This window comes from Sus scrofa, chromosome 14, assembly GCF_054392235.1.
Source record: "Sus scrofa isolate SSC_HxYL_T2T_F1_AM1 chromosome 14, Sscrofa_HxYL_maternal_Yorkshire_Landrace_v2.0, whole genome shotgun sequence".
Classification (NCBI taxonomy): domain Eukaryota; kingdom Metazoa; phylum Chordata; class Mammalia; order Artiodactyla; family Suidae; genus Sus; species Sus scrofa.
The window spans coordinates 161,782,926-161,802,001 of record NC_139396.1 but is presented as its reverse complement, the minus strand read 5'-3'; the positions used below and the strand labels follow the sequence as shown (position 1 = coordinate 161,802,001).

Sequence of the window (19,076 nt, the reverse complement as noted above, 5' to 3'; positions counted from 1 at the left end):
TTAGAAATTAATACTGACACAGAATGGGATAAAATATTTGCAAATGAATCAACTGACAAGGGATACATCTCCAAAATTTATAAACAACTTCTGCAGCTCAATACCAAAAAAACAAACAATCCCATCAATAAATGGGCAGAAGATCTAAACAGACAATTCTCCAAAGAAGACATACAGATGGTCAAAAAAAAACACACAAAAAGATGTTCAACATCACTCATTCTTAGAGAAATGCAAATCAAAACCACTATGAGGTACCACCTTACACCAGCCAGAATGGCCATCATCTAAAAGTCTACAAACAATAAGTGCTGGAGAGGATGTGGAGAAAAAGGAACCCTAGTACACTGTTGGTGGGATTGTAAATTGGTGCAACCACTGTGGAAAGCAGTATGGAGATTCCTCAGAAAACCAAAAATAGAACTACCATTTGATCCAGCAATCCCACTCCTGGGCATCTATCCAGAGAAAACCACGACTCGCAAAGACACATGCACTCCAAGTTCATTGCAGCACTATTTACAATAGCCAAGACATGGAAACAACCTAAATGTCCATCGACAGAGGAGTGGATCCAGAAAATGTGGTACATATACACAATGGAATATTACTCAGCCATCAAAAAGAACGAAATATCAGCATTTTTAGCAACATGGATGGACCTAGAAACTATCATGCTAAGTGAAGTCAGCCAGACAATGAGACAGCAACATCAAATGCTTTCACTGACATGTGGAATCTGAAAAAAGGACAGACGGAACTTCTTTACAGAACAGATACTGACTCACAGACTTTGAAAAACTTATAGTTTCTAAAGGAGAGAGGTTAGGGGCTGGGGGGATGCTGGAGGTTTGAGATGGAAATGCTATATCATTGTACAACTATAAATGTAATAAATTCATTGAGCAATATATTTAAAAAAGAGGAGTTCTCGTCATGGTGCAGTGGTTAATGAATCCGACTAGGAACCATGAGGTTGAGGGTTCGATCCCGGCCCTTGCTCAGTGGGTTAAGGATCTGGCATTGCCATGAGCTGTGGTGTAGGTCGCAGACGCAGCTCAGATCCTGCGTTGCTGTGGCTCTGGCGTAGGCTGGCAGCTACAGCTCCGATTCGACCCCTGGCCTGGGAACCTCCATATGCCGCGGGAGCAGCCCAAGAAATGGCAATAAGACAAAAAAAAAAAAAAGAAAAAGAAAGAAATCAATAGTGATATTTCAAAACTGTTAATGTGTGAAAATTAAACATCTAAATAATCCATGTCTCAGAGAAGAGAACACAAGGGAAATTTAGAAAATATTCATAGGAATGATCGTGAAAATTTAACTGATATGATTTTCTGGAATGTGCCAAGAGCAATTTATAACTTCAGATATTTATATTAGAAAAAAAAAAAACAGTTGAAAATTTAATGAATGAGTGTATAACCCAGGAGCCAAGTAAAAGGAAAACGAAGTAAACCTAAGCTAAACAGAAGGAAGGAAATAACAAAAATAAGACAAATCTATGAAATAGAAAATAAACAACGTCAAGAAAACTTATGAATTCCTAGGTATACTGATTAAAAAAAGAGAAAGACAAATTATCTATTTCAGGAATGAAAGACAAAATATTGATTGCTATAGAACATACAGATTTTAAAAAGAAAATGAAGGAGTATTTGAATAACTTTATGCCAACAAGTTTGGAGACCCGGATGAAACGGACAAAATTTTGTGAAAAACAGGCAGCTTACCAAATTTGACACAGATGAAACAGAAAATCTGAATAGTCCTATATATGCTAAAGAAGGAAATAACTCTTGTAAAAACTCTTTCAGAAAATAAAAGAGAAAGGAACATCTCCCAATCCATGATATGAGGCCATCATAATTCTAATAACCTGAAAAGAGGCATATGTAATAAAAAATTACAGAAAAGTATACCTCATGAAACCTGCAAATTTCCTTAACAAAATATTAGCAGATATTAAAAGGATAATATCACATGACTGTGTGAGAATTATTCCAGGAATACAAAGTTTAGCATTATAAAAGCAATAAATATGTTCACATTATTAACAAAATGAAAGAAATCATTTATTATTCATTAGGCATGAAAAAAGCATTTGATCGCTTGACAAAATTCAACAACCATTCAGGATGTTTAAATCTCAGCAAACTAGGATTAGAAAGGAACAGATTCAATCTATCAAAGGGGTCTACAAATAACAACAACAATCACAACAGCTAAAGTTATACTAAATGTTGAAAGATTTAATGTGTAGGGAATAATGGAATGTCTACTCTCAGTACATATACTCATTATTATACTGGAAGTCCTAGCCATTGTAATAAGACAAGAAAAAGTAATTAAACAGCTTTTAAACTTTCTATCTATTTGCATAGAACTCAACTGCTTTCAGAGAAAATCCAACAGAATTTACAAAACTGTTAGAACTAATAAATGAATTAGCAAGGTCACAGAACACGTTTAAAATATAGACTGTAGTTTTATACCCTAGCAACAAACAGTTGGAAAATGAAATTCTTTAAATTCTGTTTGCAATAGAATCAAAAAACAATACTTAGCAATAAGTTCACTAAGTATATATAATACCTGTTCACTAAAAACCACATTAACAGGAGTTCCCATTGCGGCTCAGCAGGTTAAGGACCCAACACAGTCTCCATGAGGATGTGAGTTCAATCCCTGGCCTCGCTCAGTGGGTTAAGGATGTGGCGTTGATGTGGCAGTGGCATAGGTTGCAGCTGCAGTTCCAATTCGACCCCTAGCCTGGGAACTTCCATATGCCACAGGTGTGGCTGTAAAGAGAAAAGAGAAAAAAAAAAAAAAAAAACCCTTATAATATTACTGAGAGACACTAAATTCGACCTAAAGAAATGAAAAGACAGCCTATTTTATTGGCTTTGAAGAGTCAAAATTGTTAAGAATGTCAACTGCTCCCAAAATTTCCCTATAAATTTAACATAATCCCAATCAAAAGCACAGCTGGCTTTTATATAGCAGTTCACAAGCTGGTTCTGAAATGTGCATGGAAATACAAAATACCTAAAAACGCCAAAACAATTTTAGAAAAGAAGAATGGTGGGGGACTTACTACCTGCCTTCAACACTTACGACAAAGCTACAGTAATCAGGCCAGTGAGACACTGGCACAAGTACCAACAAATACATCAATGAAGCAGGACAGAGCAAAAAGGAACGTCTTCACAGCACATGGTGTTGGAACAACCAGATGTTTATATGAAAATAAAGGCCTCAGCCCTTAAAGAACATAGCTGCTAAAAGAAAACACATGACCTCTGCAACTCTGGAGTACAGCTTTCAAGCCCATCGGCCGTATTCCAGCCTCTCCTGAACATTCCTGCATCGGGCTTCAAACACAGAGCTCCGCCAGAGGACTCCAAAGGCCCCCACAATCCAGTGACCCAGAATGGACACAGTGAGCAATCGCACTTTCTCTCTGATTCTAGGAAGATCATTCGTCATAACTCCTATCAATCCTGCTCTAAATGGTTTCATTTTCGGGCGGCACTCACTCAACAGGAGGACGGTCACTCGACGTGAAGGTTATGCCCCAAACCGCCAGGAGGCCTGTTGACACTAAAATGCCTCCTTTAAAAGAAAGTGATGCTACAAAAAAAAAAAAAAAAAAAAAAAAGGAGTTCCCGTCGTGGCACAGTGGTTAACGAATCCGACTAGGAACCATGAGGTCGCGGGTTCGATCCCTGCCCTTGCTCAGCGGGTTAAGGATCCGGCGTTGCCGTGAGCTGTGATGTAGGTTGCAGACGCGGCTCGGATCCCGCGTTGCTGTGGCTCTGGCATAGGCCGGGGGATGCAGCTCCGATTCGACCCCTAGCCTGGGAACCTCCATATGCCGCGGGAGCGGCCCCAGAAATGGCAAAAAGACAAAAAAAAAAAAAAAGAAAGCGATGCCATGGAAAAGCCCATTGATAAGATGCTGCACCATTAGGCATCTGGGAACAGTGACCAGACAAGGTGCAGGGCACAGGATCTCTGAACGTGGCCCATTCCTGTTTGCATGGCCAGCGTGTGCCCACTCCTTGCTGCTCTCAGACCAGTGGGGACACACTCCTAGGGAGGGGAGTCCTCTCCAAGGTCCGGTGTGCCCTTCAGTTGGCCCTGGCCCCAGGGGTTCCCACCTGGGACATCTGGGGAGGAAAAGGGTCATGACGGGGTGGCTACGAGTGAGGACGGTGCCGAACTGAGGTCTCCCACACCCAGAGCGGCAGTGACAGGCCCCTGTGCCTACGCAGGGCAGCTCCGCACTCGCCATGGACAGGAAACAACACGGTCGCTTGGCGTGATCAGCTACACAAGCCAATAAATCCCCTGTCTGCCCAGGGCTCTTTTGGCAATGACAGTTGCAAGCCACTAGGCAGTAGATGACAAGACTTAGAAATTTCGGAATTGACAATGTACCCATTCTAGAGAAAAAGAAGACGGACCTAGAAAAGTGGCTGTAAAGGAATACAGAAAGGCAGGTGACACGGTGGCCCCTGCGCCCAGCCCCAGCCCCCTGACCAGCCCCAGCTTCCGGAGGCCCGTCCATCAGGGCAGCCCACGCCTCTGGGCTGGGGCCCTGGTTTAGGGATCAGCCCAGAATGAGAGGCAGGCGGACACGGCCAAGGAGACCCGAGGCCGTGGTCTTTCCAGGGAGACAGGACAAGAGCAGGGAAGAGGCCAGAGTGCGACCTTCCCGCCTGCGGAGGGCCTGGGAAAGGGCCTGGGCGTGGCCAACGGGTTCGCCTGGCCCCTGGGGGCCACCCTGAGCCCCAACATCTCCATCACTGCTCAGGCTGGACGGAGCCAGCGCAGCTGTCACCTCGACAGACCCCGTGCAGGCTGAGACGTGAGGTCACCCATCTCTGCCGTGACTCCCACCGCAGCCTCAGCTTTCACGTTTGTCTCGCCTGTTGGTGCCAACACAGGGCTTCCCAGTTGGAAACTGATCTTTGGTTTCCCACATCCCAGCCTTGGTCTCACCCGCCACGTACCCCCTTGATGCTCAGCTGACCCGTGGCTCCCCCCCTCCCCAGGCTCCACGATGAGCTAAGCGCCTTTCCTCTCTTCTCTGAGGTACCAGGAAAACGCACACATCCATCTCAGTGACTGGAGGGCACAGCCCAGGCCCCAGAGCTGTCTGTGTCCCCACCCTTTGCCACGCACTGCCAGCCTGGCTCAGACGGAAATCCGGAGGCCTCATTCCTCCATCCTGCGGAGGAGAGCCTGGCTCTCCTGTCCTGACTTGGCCTGGCCAGGCATCCAGGCCCCACTGCGCTGTGCGAGAGCCGGCGAGCTCAGGCCTGGGCTATGCTGGGAAGAGAAAAGAGGGCCCTGACCAGGCGCCGGGAAGCCCCACCCCGAGTCCCCCCTGCCCCCAAAGCCAGGATGCAGCAAAACAGCTTCCTTGCAGCACCGTGAGAGCCCCCAGAGGACACGGCCACGCAGTAAGTTCTGCCGAAGCCCTGCTCCCCATCCAGAGGCCAGAAGAAGGGCCAGAGGCAGCGGTCTCTTCTTCCAGAGCTCACCAGTGTTCCCTGGGGGCAGGACCTCGGTGGGCAGCCCCACCAGAGCCCCCGCTTCATGCTGCTGTCGTCCCCAGCTGACAGATGGCGGGGTCGCCAGGCAGACCTGGCCTGTTCCTCTCGCAGCCAGAGCGGCTGTCGGTCAGGCTGCCCCAGCCTCGGGCCAGGACCCTGGTGGCGCACCTGCCTCGGAGGCCCGGCCTTCAGAAGCACTGCCAGTTTCTTGTTTCATCCACTCTTCAAATCCGGCCAGCCCTCCTGCTGGCGGTACTGCAGGAGATAGGGCGACAGGCTGGGAGGGCAGCCACCTGTCTCGGGCCTTGGCATCTGAGCCCCCCCAGGGTTCCAGCCCAGGGTTCCGCTGCTGCTGAAGGAGGAGGCAGTGCGTCCGCAGTGGCTCACTCACAGGCTTTTAAAGGGTTTTAGGGATCCCGCTGGACGTCCGAGTGTCTCGGGTGTTAACTTACCAAAAAGCTGTCCTGTGAGGGGCTGCACCTCCCTTTAATGACGTTAAATGGGGAGACTCCCTGAATTTAAATTCGATTGTCTTTCAAGGCAATCACTTTCTCCACACCCGGAGCAGCCACCCTAGGCAGCCACCTCACCTCTGCCCCGGGCGCCCCTGCCACTGGGCAGCTGGGAGCATTTTCACACCTTGGCTTAATCCCATTTCTCCACTGTCTGAAACCTCATCCGTGGCCGCCCGTATTCCGGCTTTCTGCTTCCACAGCGACTTCCCGGCCACCTGCTCCATCGCGCCCTCCCGGCTCCGGGTCCTCTCGGGCATTCCTTGGTCACTTCTGCTCCAGGCCTTCCCGCCCACAGCCCCCTCTGCCAGAATCCCCCCTTTCCCCTGGGGACCCCTGCTGGCCCTTCAGTGACCAGCTCCCACACGACCTCTTCCAGGGCTGCGGCCCCGACACCAGCCAAGCCCGCTGTCCCTTCCAGCCCGCACTGCACTTGGGATTAAGTGGTTAATTATGCGTCTCCCCTCCCAGCAGCAGCATCTCCGTGACTTTGGTGACCAGGCCACCCTCCACCAGCGTGTCCAGCTCCGTGGGTACCATCCCATCCACGCACCAGTGAAAGGCTGGACAGGACACGGAAAAGGACCCCACGTGGAACCCATGATTCAAGCACTTGACTGAACCGATGATTTCATCAAAATCCACAGAAATGTCCCCTCTGACACGTGTGCTGACACACCAGCACAGACACGTGTGTGAAATCGGGTGATCGCCCGCGTACTGCTCCGTCCACACGGGCTCACCCCCTGAAAGGTGTGTCTGGGTGAGGACTGACCCTGGCTGAGCTCGTCCCCTTCCCGAGCTGTCCTGTCCGCGGCACCCGATTCTATTAACATGTTTAATCCTCACAGGACCCTTGAGGGGAGCGGTGCGATCCCCCCATTTTGCAGATGAGGGACGGGGTGACCACGTAGTCAGAGCCACACGGAGTAAGTGACGGAGCACGGGCGTGACAGGCCTTCCTGTTCCGCAGCCAGAACTCTGAGCCACCAGCCCCCTGCGGCTCTGGGAGAGCGGGTCCTTCAGACCCAGGTCCACCCTCTCCCTGAAGGGCCAGGGAGCTGCCTTCAGATGCAGAAGCACAAACCACATAACGACTCTCCAGCCGGGACACTGCAAATGAACAACCTGGAGCGTGCGGTGAAGTGCATTTTCCGAACATCTCAGGATACATTCCTAAAAGTGGACTGTTGCCTTCAAAGTCCCCCGTAAGTGCACAGGAGCCCAGAGCTCCCCAGGGCTGCACAGAGGCTCCTTTCTCTCTGCCACCAGGCTCAGGGCATCAGAGCTGAAGGTGGCTGGACCCAGGCACCCATCTGGCGGTGCCTGGGTCCAGACTGGGGACAGCCGCACTGCCCACATCGCCGTTCAGAGTTCTCTGTAGAGATGCTGCATCTCAGGGGAGGTGCCGCAGCCGTGGTGCCCAGGTCCGCATCCCAGCTCTCACACGCCGGCTGGAGGGCATCAGCCAGCTCTGCGGTTTGCCCTTCCAGAGCGCTGGGTTACTTTAGGAGAAAGCAGTCCCTCTGCAGATCAGACGTCAGGACCAACGAAGAAACACATCCCCAGAAGGAGAAAGGCTGATCCCCAACCCCTCCGCAAGCCCAGGCGAAGAGTTCACACCATTAACTCATTCTTTTTCTTTCTTTATAGGGCCGCACCTGCGGCACGTGGAAGTTCCCAGGCTACGGGTTGAATCAGAGCTGCAGCTGCTGGCCTACACCACAGCCACAGCCACATCGGATCCAAGCCACATCTTCAACCTACACCACAGCTCACAGCAACACCAGATCTCTAACCCACTGAGCAAGGCCAGGGATTGAACCCTCATCCTCATGGAGGCTATGCCAGGTTCTTAACCCACTGAGCCACAGTGGGAGCTCTGGTTAACTCGTTCTTGTCGTTTACAGTTTAATATCTATAAAAGGAATTTTACCTCAACTTTCAAACCCATATTCCTAGTTCTAATGCAGATACTTTCCAGCCGTCTTTGTTTCTCTGCTCCAGTATTTACAAGTGTAATGTACCGTCCTGCATTCGTGCGTCTGTGACGCTCCAGTTTGGGAGAGACCTACTTTAAAAATGAAAGAAGTTGATTAAATAAGGACCGGAGAGTAAAAGCTTTGCTGCGAAACGGAGGCGAGAGAGCCTGGGCACGGGGAGTAGTTTGTTGCAGCAGAAACTCAGATTGAGCTTTGTCCAAAAAGCGCCAAATTCCAGCCCAGAGCAGCTGCAGGGGAAGGTAGCTACAGGGTAGCCGGCAACGTCCAAAGGAACCATTTGCCCTGACGCTTCGATCCTAGCGCACAAAAGAGGTGCAGAGGTTGAACGGCAGCCCTGAGACGATGTGCCCACGTCCTGAAGGCTGGAAGTGAGACCTTATTTAGAAAGGGGATCTTTGCAGCTGTAAATAAGTAAAGATCACCCCGGAGCCAGAGTGGCCCTGGCCCCAGGGACACGTGTCCCTGAAAGGCACAAGGAGGAGGAGGGACAGACAAGAGGGACAAAGGGCACATGAAGCCGGAAAGCAGAGCCTGCAGTGACTCACCTAACGAGCCAGGGAACGCCGGGATCCGGAGCCCCGGACACTGGAAGACGCAGCCAGGGTCCCCCCTGAGAGCCACTGTGGCGAGCACAGCACCACAGCATCTTGACACCTTGACTTTGGACGGCCGGCCTCCAGAATAGCAAGAGAATACACTCTGTGGTTCTCAGCCACCCCCCACCCCCCGGGATGTGGTCATTAGTTCCAGAAGCTCCAGGAAATGAGCATGGGAAGTGTGGCTCTGAGCTCTCGTTTCTGGGAAAATGCTCCCTCCAAGTGTCTTCCAGGGACTATGCCAGCAAGGGTCCCCTTCGGGAATCGAGAGAAGCCTGCACACGTGGACTGTCACTGATTGGAAGACGGGGTTCTGCGACTCAGCGACTGACCTCCTTCTCCCCGAGCTGGCTGAGCTACAAACCAGCAGCTAGTGAACTGAAAGTCCCAGGATTTAGAGAAAAAAAGGCGTGCTTGGTAAAATCCCTTTCCTATTAACTACGATGAAAGCAGAGGAGACCTCGAGAGCTCGAAGGACAGAGTTGTGATTTGGATAAACAGCCGGGCCCGGGTCCCAGGGCCAGGAGGCCTCTGTCTTGAGACGCTTCTCACCACTCATCACCCAGAGCTCCAGAGACCACGTGAAAATGCGAACCCTCCTTCTGGAGGAGCGGGGAAACGCGGGGAGTATTTTTCTCTCTGCAAAAAGATGTTTTTGTTCCAGGACCGAGGAGGCAGCAATAGCGCACAGAACCCATGTGTGTGCCAACAGCCCTGATGCGTGCGCGTGGTGGGTTCACAGCAACGTCACAGGAGCCCACCACCGTGACACCAGGGGTTGGCTTGGCCCACAGAGGAGCTGAGCCAGGAGATTGGTGGGTCCCAGGCGGAGCAGCTGGAACCTGTCCTCTGGGGAGAGATGCTTCAAGACAAAGACGATGGCAGGGGCAAGGAGGAGCTGCGTCCTGCTTGGGTCAAAGATAAAGACATCACCCATTTCTCAGTATCAAGGTCAAGGAGACCTTCCGAACCACACATGCACGGAAAGGTTCCTCCAGGGTCAGAAGAGGGGGCCCAGAGACCCTTGTGCTAGAATCCGTCTTGGCTAAAAGATGCTGTGTGAACACAGGGCTGGGGGGGGGGTGCGGCTCTCAGGGAGGCCAGGTATGGGCTCGAGGCCAGAAAGAGCAAGGGGACTGGCCAGAGGAAACCCCAAAGGACCGCCCCATCCAAGCGATTTAAACCTCTCGGCAAGCTCGCCTCTCCCCGCTCCACCTGTGTTTTCTCCACACATATCTTGTCTCCTAAATGCTGAATGTGCCTCACCAATCTCAGTCTCTTTGCCAAATTTTGTCTCCAAAGGGACAAGGCTTGGGGACAGCCATCACGTGGTTACAGGGTCAGTGCTCTCACCCCACAGGCATCCGAGGACAGTGCCAGAGGCCCGAGGGCAAAAGATGTCACTCGTTGGCAAAGCCATTCCCAGGAATCTGAACTTCCACCCAACTGGCCGACGTATCTGCCAAGACCAAGGATTCCCCGCATCCTTCCCTCAGGGGATGAGAAACAGAACGCCGGGATGAACAGGAGCTCCCAAAGGCTCGAATTCATTAATGTCTCTCCACAAAATGCAAGTTTTGGGGAATATGAGTGATCTAAAGATAACACTACTTCCCCCGAAAACATGCTTCTTGCAAGTTACAGCCCAGATGCTCCCTAAAGTAACTGCAAAGAAATATACTTGAGCCCAGACCACTCTCAGGCTTAGTTTCCGAGTAAGAATTCTAAGTAAATATCAGTAAGATCCGTACAGTTCTTGGGGGTTAGCAATGGCCCCGCTTTCCGTGGTTAGGGGGAGAATATTTCTGGGCCTCTTGGTTGAAAGACCACTGGCATCCGGCAAACCTGGCAGCCTCTTCTAAGAATATGAAAGGATCCCTCCCTGGCTTGTTCACAGGCTGCCTGCTTTCATCCGGCAATGTCAGTTCTCATGAAAAGGCTCCCTGCCCCCCTGGGTCCGGGGGAATGATGCTGTACTGGCCGCACTCACTCACCATATTACACATTTTCAAAAACTATTGATTCCACCGCATTTGCATTTAAACGCTCAGCACGCCCTGGCCGGCCCATGCGTAGAGCTTCTTTTTCCTGGAATTCTGATTTCTTGCCTTCAGGGCTTTCTCCAGAGGTCTTCTAAGTGGTGGGGGGTTTTTTTCTTTCCTCTACAGGGTGGAGAAGGCTTCTTTTTTTTGCCAACTACAAAAGACAAGCTCTTGGGGGGAAACGTCAAGTTTCCTGTGAAATTTCAATGGGGTCCCCACAAGCCTACTTTAAAAAGAGCCACATATGGGGTGTAATTCTAGTCAATGGAACGGTACTTCACCGAATGGGTCAAATTTACACTTCCAAATACGCATGGTTTTCTAAAAACAGATCTATTTTTAGTCCATAATAATGGACTTAATAATGGCCCATGATAATACTGGGAGACCGTCTTTGCCGATTGTTTTCAAGAAGGTACGGCCAACTATTCTGAATCAGCAGGAAACCTTCAAGTTTCCAGTGGGTGTGAAAAGCCAGGAGGGTGGATGAAGGGACCGAACACCCTTGCTGGTCCCACAAAAGTGCTCGGCTCCCATGGGTTGTAACCCAAGAGCCCGAGGCGCCATAGCCTTGGAGGAGAAGGCGCCTTGACACTGAATCCCCACCCTGCTGGGATCAGCAAGGTCCCCACGCTGAGCCTGCGGAGGACACTCGGCCAGCCGTCTCCTCCACGATGGAGAAGGACCACGCAGGGCCCCTGGGCAGGCACAGGACGCAGGAACAACTCCTAGGTGCAGGGCCACTCTGCTTCCTGGCTCAGTCAAAGAGGCAGGAGGTCACGCGGTTTTCTGGAGGCATTTTCTGTGTCAAGAATAACAGACGAATTTCTCCCAACAAACAAGTAGGTATCTCGGTGACGCCTCACAGAGAGTGACACAGAGGACACAGCAGGTACTATTATTTTCCCAATGTGCTGTTGAGAAACCCGAGGTCCAGAGAGAAGCAGAAACTAGCCTGAGACTCCGGGAGAGGGCGGGGGTGGGGTGTCCTGAGCCCCGGGACAGAACGACGTCACAGCTCTCGTCCTGGGTGGGCGCCCGGCACCAAGGGCATCCTGGCCCTGCCCGGCCAGGGAGGTGCAGCACCTCCGTCCTCAGTTTCTATCCCTGGAAACAGTTTCTATCCCTGGACCCTGGGTCTGAAGAGGCAGAGAGAAAACGCCCACCCTTCCCCCGCCCCCGTCCAGGCAGCCTCCCCAGCACTGTTAAAGCCCAGAGGCCCGACCATCACCGGGACCCCGTCAGCAGGAATCCGTGCTGGAGGGCCCCCCAATCCTAGGCTGGGAAGCTGCAGGGACCTGGGAGCCCCCTGACTCCACCCCAACATCACTGAGGACCAGCGAGGAAAGAAAACAGCAGAAAGGGACCGGGTCTCACTGATAGGAAAATGGACACGCATGGCTTTTGCAAATTTGGAAAAGAAACACACGGATACACAGCAAAGCACAGAGCCACGCAAGGAGCTTCCCGGGGTCTCGTTTCTCCCAAGGACTGGCTGCACCCCGTGTGCCGGGCGGCTGCGGTGCACAGAGAAGGGGCGGGGGCTCAGGGCAGCCCCCCAGGTGTGTGGGGGGCACCTGCACAGTCTCCATCCGAGGGGGCAGAACCCCCGACCCGGGCACCCCTGGGCACCCACTCTCCCTGGGCCCAAGGCCCACAGCAGCCCGGCCAGAGCCACGGCCCAGCTTAGGTCTGGTTAAAGAAGCCGCAGACGCCCAGTAAATCCTCCAGAGCAGGTTCCGAGGGAGAGGCAGGTCCCAGGACGTGTCAGCGGGAAGAAGGGCCCCTGGGCTCTGTGTGCGCCGTGCTCCCGTTTGGAGGCCGGAAACCAGGCCCCGTTGTGGGACAAATCAGAAGGAGCACGGGGAAGAGGGCGGGCCCCGGGCCGAAGGGACACCACGCGGCACCGCGCGCCCTGTGGTCCTTCCTCCGTTAAAACCTGATGAGCACCGCCTGCATGCAGAGAGGGCTCCAGCCACCCGCCCCCAGCAGCCTCGCTCAGCTGTCCCCTCTCAGCGACGAGGTGACACACTCTGGTCCGTGAGGCAAACCTGGGGCATCAGCTAGACGAAAAGGACACAGAGCCTGGGGCCCCTCAGCAACGGCTCCTTCTGCCCAGGCCGGCCACCCCCCCTCCTGTGCACGCCGAAAACCCAGCCGCACCCACGAGCAGGTGGAGCTCTGGGACCAACGAGGGTCGGGAGCCTGGTGTACAGGGGTCTTGTTCTCTGCGACGTCTTCGGGGGAGGCTGGGATGGGTTTACAAATGGGGGATGGAGGCGTGTGTCGGTTGTCACAGCATGGGGATGCTGGGGTACTGTTCATCCTCCTAGGTGACAAGAGACCCTGCACCTGAGAACTGCACCCCTCACCCCCGTCCCTGCACGGGTGCCCACCACTGCTCCACCAGCGCCCCCTTGGCTCAAATACAAAAAGAGACAAAACAAAGTCTCCCCCGCCCCAGGAGTTCAGGACCTGGGAGTGTACAAACATACAAATGGAGAAGGACAATGAGCTGTCACCTGCGGGGACCAGGGTCGGGGGGGGGGAGGTGCTCTGTCAGCTCGTGCCACGGCTCCTATTAAATTTGCTTCAACTAACTATAAAGCAGGTACCACCATCACATGTGCTCAAACCCTTTCACTAAATCTACCAGAAAATGAGGTTTCATGCGTGTGCACCATTACAAAAATCGATACATTCTGCTTTCATCTAAAGTGGGTTTAAAGCTAAAAACTGAACATTTGACTGGGTTGTCAGCGTTTTCAGGAACAGAAGCAGAGTATCAAGCGACGCCTGAGGACGGAACGCACGAATCCCCATTTCCCAGGCGCTGGCGGGTCAGGAGGAGGGTGAGTGCAGGTGAAACAGGAGTGACCCCACTCCCCTGCCTGGCCTGGCCTCCCCCCAGCTTCTCAGAGCCTCCTCTTCCCCCGCAGCCTGCTCTCAGCACCAGGGCTGCTCCATTCTCCCCACTCCTCCGCTGAACAGACTGAGACTCGGGGGTTACGCCAGACAGAGAAAGACAAATACTCTATGAAACCTACAAAAGCCAGACTCATAGAGACAGGTGGCCAGCTGGGCTGGAGGGGGCGCAGGGGAGGAAGGGAGAGGAGCAGCCAAGGGCACAGACATCCAGTTATAAGATGAGTGAGCGCCCAGCACAGTGGGTGGCGCGAGTTAAGACTGTATTATGCACTTGAAGGCGGCTAAGAGAGTAGATTTTAAATGTTCTCACCCCGCAGGAGGAAATGCTAAAAGGTGACACGATGGAGGCCTTAGCTAAGGCCCCCGTGGCTGTCATTTTTGCAGTCCGTCAGCATATCAAAGCCAGATGTTGTTCACCTCACACTTACCCAATGTTCATGTCAATTGTCTCCCAAAAAACTGGGGGAAGAAAACGGATGGAAGCAGCCCTTCCCAAATGGGCTGTACCCCAGCTTTGCAAGGACAGGTCCCCGGGGTTCAACCCAGTCGGCCACAGAGCTTCCAGGACCGAAACAATCAGAATGACGGCATTGCAAATAGCCAACACTTGCCACTTTTATTTTATTTATTCATTTATTTATTTACTTATTTTGTGTCTTTTCCAGGGCCGCACCTGCGGCATATGAAGGTTCCCAGGATAGGGGTTGAATTGGAGCTGTAGCCACATCTGCGACCTGCACCACGGCTCATGGCATCGCAGGATCCCCAACCCCCTGAGCGAGGCCAGGGATCGAACCCACAACCTCATGGTTCCTAGTGGGATTCATTAACCGCTGAGCCATGACGGGAACTCCACTTGCCACTTTTAAAAATCAACTGCCTTGACATCAGGATGCCTGTTTTTCCAGCGATCATCCCAGAGCCGAGCCCGGCACTGCCCGAGCCCATGCACACCGGGGCTTTGTCACTCGGCGGCAAAGACAGGAAAACCACGGATTTGCCGGATTTGGAGAAAGCACTCATATTTTCAAGTGTTTCTCTAGGAAACCATCAAAAGCCCATATGTCACAGGAATAAACGTGATTTAAGGTTGTCAAGAAGGACTCTCAGGCTTTCTCGAGGAAGCCCTTGTGGGTCTGGGGAGGGGGAGGGGAAGGAAGAAACTTCGCTTCAGCAACACATCAGGGTCCGGGGCCAGTGGAGCCCCCAGGCAATTCCAGAACGTGGAGCGTTCCTGCCTCACCAGCAACACCACCACCAAAATAAAATCACTCTCCGAAAATGTTATTTTGAAAACACTTAGCAGTTTGAAATTAAAAAGCTTTATCTGACTCTCACTCGTCAGTTTCATGCATATTCATTCTACTTTTCTGACTTTAGAGACAATAGAATCCCAAAAACCTCTTTATTGGGGGTATTTCATCATCATAATTTAATGCTAAATTAAAGTTCAAAAAAACCTCCATTATTCACCAGGTTTTTGTTCTGTTCATTGAAATTCTGAGCAGCTTCCAACTGAATAACCGCCCCCCCCCTTTAACTGACACCTGCCCGCACAAGAACAGGAAAGCAGCTGAAGCCTCTAACTCCTCCACGACTTTCCATTTCAGATGTCAACGTGAAAAGCAATCACTTTTAATAAATAATAGTTAAAGCCAATTACAATTTTGCTATTAGAATCACACTCATTCCACTTGGAAGCGTGAAGAGCAAAATTAAATTTCAGTTTCAAGACAAAGCACCAGCACGTCCTCTCAGAGCTGCACAAACACTGAAGCGGCTCTGCCAGCTCATCTTCCTCGCCACTGCTGGGGTGCGGATGGCCTGAAAACCTCAGGTCCAGCGCTTCCTGGGCTCCGGTTCCGCTGTGCCCTCTCCCGACCAGGGAGGGAGAGGGCACGGGGACTGGGGACGACAAAACGCCTTCAGGGGTGACCCCAGAGGAAAAGGGCAGTGGCTGTGACGATCACGGCGATTCCCCAGGAGATGCCAGGACCCGACACGCATCTGCTTTTCGCCACGTTGCCAGCATTTTGCTGAGCACTCGGATCATTTCACACCGTCCTCACAACTCCTGATGACACACGTCTAGAACCCGGGGCAAGAGACAAGGACTCTGAGACCCAGAGAAGACAGGGCTTTGTCCACAGCCGCCCCCCACCTCCCGACCTCAAAGCCCCGCCCCCAATGCGGGGGGGGGCGTGGCTGACGGCTGATGACATTAAAGGCCCCGCCTCCTCCCTTTGCCTCCGCCAGCGGAGGCCCAGCCAAGTGGGCTTCTTGGCCCTGTCCCTTGCTTTGGCCAACGGGACGGTCACAAACTCGAAATCCAGAAGCGCTCTAACTCGTCCACGACTTTCCATTCCACATGTCAACGTGAAAAGTAATCACTTCGAATAAATAATACTTAAAGCCAATCACGAATTTGCTATTAAAATCACCCTTGCTGCGGGTCTCTCTCCCAGGGTCGAGATGGCTTTCCCGGCGTCCCCAGAAGTTCACTGGCCCAGCCCCCTCCCCTGATGGGGGACTGACCCCTCACGGGGATGGATGGACAGTTAGAGCTTTCTGAGGCGGGGGGAGGAGGGCACCGGTCTTCCCCCCCTCCTCGCCCCACCCAGGGGTCCCCAGGCCCCTAGCTCTGCTCAGTGCTGGCGCAGGGTTCCTCCTCCCTTCCCAGAGCCCCGCGTCCTCCACCTGTGCGTCAATCCGGTTCATCACCAACCTGTGTTGGCCAATTCAGTTCATCACCAACCTGTGATCTAGTTCTGACCTGGTCCCCCACGATGTCCCAGTTAGCCACCCCCTGCGTCCTGGGTCTGACCTCCAGCCAGACCCAGGTGAATCACAGGAGGACACACGGAGGCCCACAAATCTCTGGCTTATGACCCTGGAAAGGAAGGGAAGGGGCTGGGGACCGATGCTAGAGGGCTCCCCGAACAGTAACCATGGCGACCAGCGGCCCGAGGGGGCTTTCACGCCTCCTCCCAGTTTTACGAGGCCCACAGCGCTGCGCTTTTATGGACCCCGGCATTAATTACGCTCCTCCGAGGACGGAGCGCGCGAAAACCGCGACGGTGTCCCCCCCGGGGCTTCGCTCAGTTCATGCACGCGCCCCACAAAAGTTGAAGGAAGTAATTAGGGAGATTCCCCCTCGGCTTCCCGTCATTATTTAACGGCCGATACCACGAGGTATTAAGGTCAAAACAAGGTTGAAACAACAGAAAGGCGCCGGAGGAGGAGCGGCCGCTGACGTTTAGGCAGAACAGAACCTCGGCTGAGGCGAGGGGGATGCGCCTCCCGTTGGACAAACACTTGGAAAGACACAGGAAGAGGGAAAATATTTTGACTCGAGTCTGAAAAACTGTAGCAGATGGGAATACACAATGTGTGCAATTTCTCTGGGTCCCATTCATTCAGAAATAAAGCTGATACTACTCCTCCATCACGGAGGAGTCCTTACCCCACAGGAGCACGCAGAGCCACAAAATCTCTTCACTAAAGTCGGATGAACGAAATCCACGACCGCTGTCTGAACTTCAGCTCTGGTCCTGAGGGTCAAACGGTCAAGGATTCCTGCAAGAGAAGATGAGATGGTTTCACCCGCGAACGCTGCGCCGTGATGAAGCCACACCAATGCGACAGCACTGTGGAAATTACGCCATGGAGTGGAGGGTGCCATCAGCAAGCCCACGGGGCATAGGAGGAAGTCACACGACTTCTGATTAGACGTGGCCCACCGAACATCACTGTTTCCTCTGTTCCAGGAATTCCTGGACTACTCTGAGGGTGAACCTGCAGACAGGGCTGTTGTGAACGGCATCCTGTCTCCCAGCCAGGTCCACATGGCACCCCTGACCCCAGAGGGAACAAGAGATGCCTTTGGGAGGAAGAGCAAGGCAGACGCTAGACTCGAGAATTAGGGGCCCGGCTGAAGATGGGCATGGAACAAGGCACCAAAAACAAGCATATTAAGGGAAAGCTGATTTCAACATGAGGCTCCCTGCCCCCACCCCAGGCTCCCAGGACAGTGACAGCCAGCTTACCCCCCCATGTTCTGGACTGAACTACATTCCCACCCAAAGTCACATGGGGAAGCTCTAATCCCCAGTGGGGACCAAATCTGGAGACTGGACCTTTAAAGGGGTGACCAGGTTAAGTGAGCTCATGAGGGTGTGTCCTGTTCTGATAGGACAGGCGGCCTTCTCAGAAGAGGGAGGAGCACCAGGGGTCCTGGGAGAGAAGGAGAACCAGCCCTGCTAACACCTCCAGCTTGGGAAGAACCCAAAGTGTGTTGTTAAACAGCCACCCCAGCAGTGACACTTGGTCATGGAAGCCCAGTGACCTCATCCGCCCCCTGAGCAGGCAGGAGAGGGCTCGTCTCCAGGAAAACGTCTGCCCAGGAGGAAAGACCAGACTCTGACGGCAGGAGCTTGCAGGTAAGACAAGCAGGTGCCAGCAACCATCCCCAGAAAGTGCCACCTGCACAAAGCTTCCGCCAGCATCCCAGGGCCTCTCTCTTAAATACCAGGGAGCAGCCATGGACCACTAGGCCACTGAGAAAAGGCTCTGGGCAATAAACTAACCCAACAAATCAAAGGCAATTCAGAAGGAGCAGGCACAACGCAGGGATCCGGGCAGATACTTCCGGGACAAACCCATGATCAGTATCCTCGGGGAGGTAGAAGGAGGCGGGGCACCCACGGAGGAAGAGCAGGTGTATGTAAATCAGGAACATCCAGGTAATGGGAGCTCATGGAAATGAAAGCGTATGAGAGCAGAACGAAAGAAAAATTATTCCAAGGGTTTGAAAGATAAAATTAAGCACATATTCTGAAAAGGTGGAAGAAAGGGCAGAGAGAGAAAATAAGAGACAAAAAAGAGAGAGAAATTCAGTGATTCATCAAGGAAGTCCAACATTCAAACAACAGAAGTTCCAGAGCGAACCAAAAAAAGAAAAACTATCAAATAGTAAAGTCAACAGAAAGTCAATAAATAATATACCCCAATGGAGCAATCAAAAATGTAAGCCCACCTTAGACATACAGAATTAAGTTTCAAAAGAAAGAGCTAACGAGAGTGACAACAGTTTTCCCCAGAGAGGGGCAGGAATCCAAAGAGAAGGAAGAGCTTGGGGCGGTGAGGGCCGTTTTGCTTACCAGCCTCGTGGAGGTGAAACCCACCACACCCCTGACTCAGACCCGGCCTAAACCCAGCCTGGGACTTGAATCCACATGCCAGGACTCGAACCCAGCCTAAAGCCAGATGGGGACCTGAACCCACGGTGTTTTAACTAGAATCACTCACCCGGTGTCTGGACTTAATGTTCAGGTTCTTTGTGTCTCAGCACAGAAGGAATCAGCGAGAGACAAAGGGACAGGCAAGAAATAGATTTCTTAGGATAGGACGCCTGTGAGAGATGCCAGCAGTC

General features: G+C 52.4%; 1 long non-coding RNA gene across 1 annotated transcript in view; it reads right to left on the bottom strand.

Moving 5' to 3' along the window:
* Positions 1–19,076, bottom strand: part of LOC146397148 (uncharacterized) — a 412,535-nt gene that overhangs the window by 315,281 nt on the left and 78,178 nt on the right. The window contains exon 2 of the long non-coding RNA XR_014827763.1: positions 17,109–17,221. This is a non-coding gene — a long non-coding RNA (uncharacterized LOC146397148). The remainder of the gene's footprint in view (positions 1–17,108; positions 17,222–19,076) is intronic.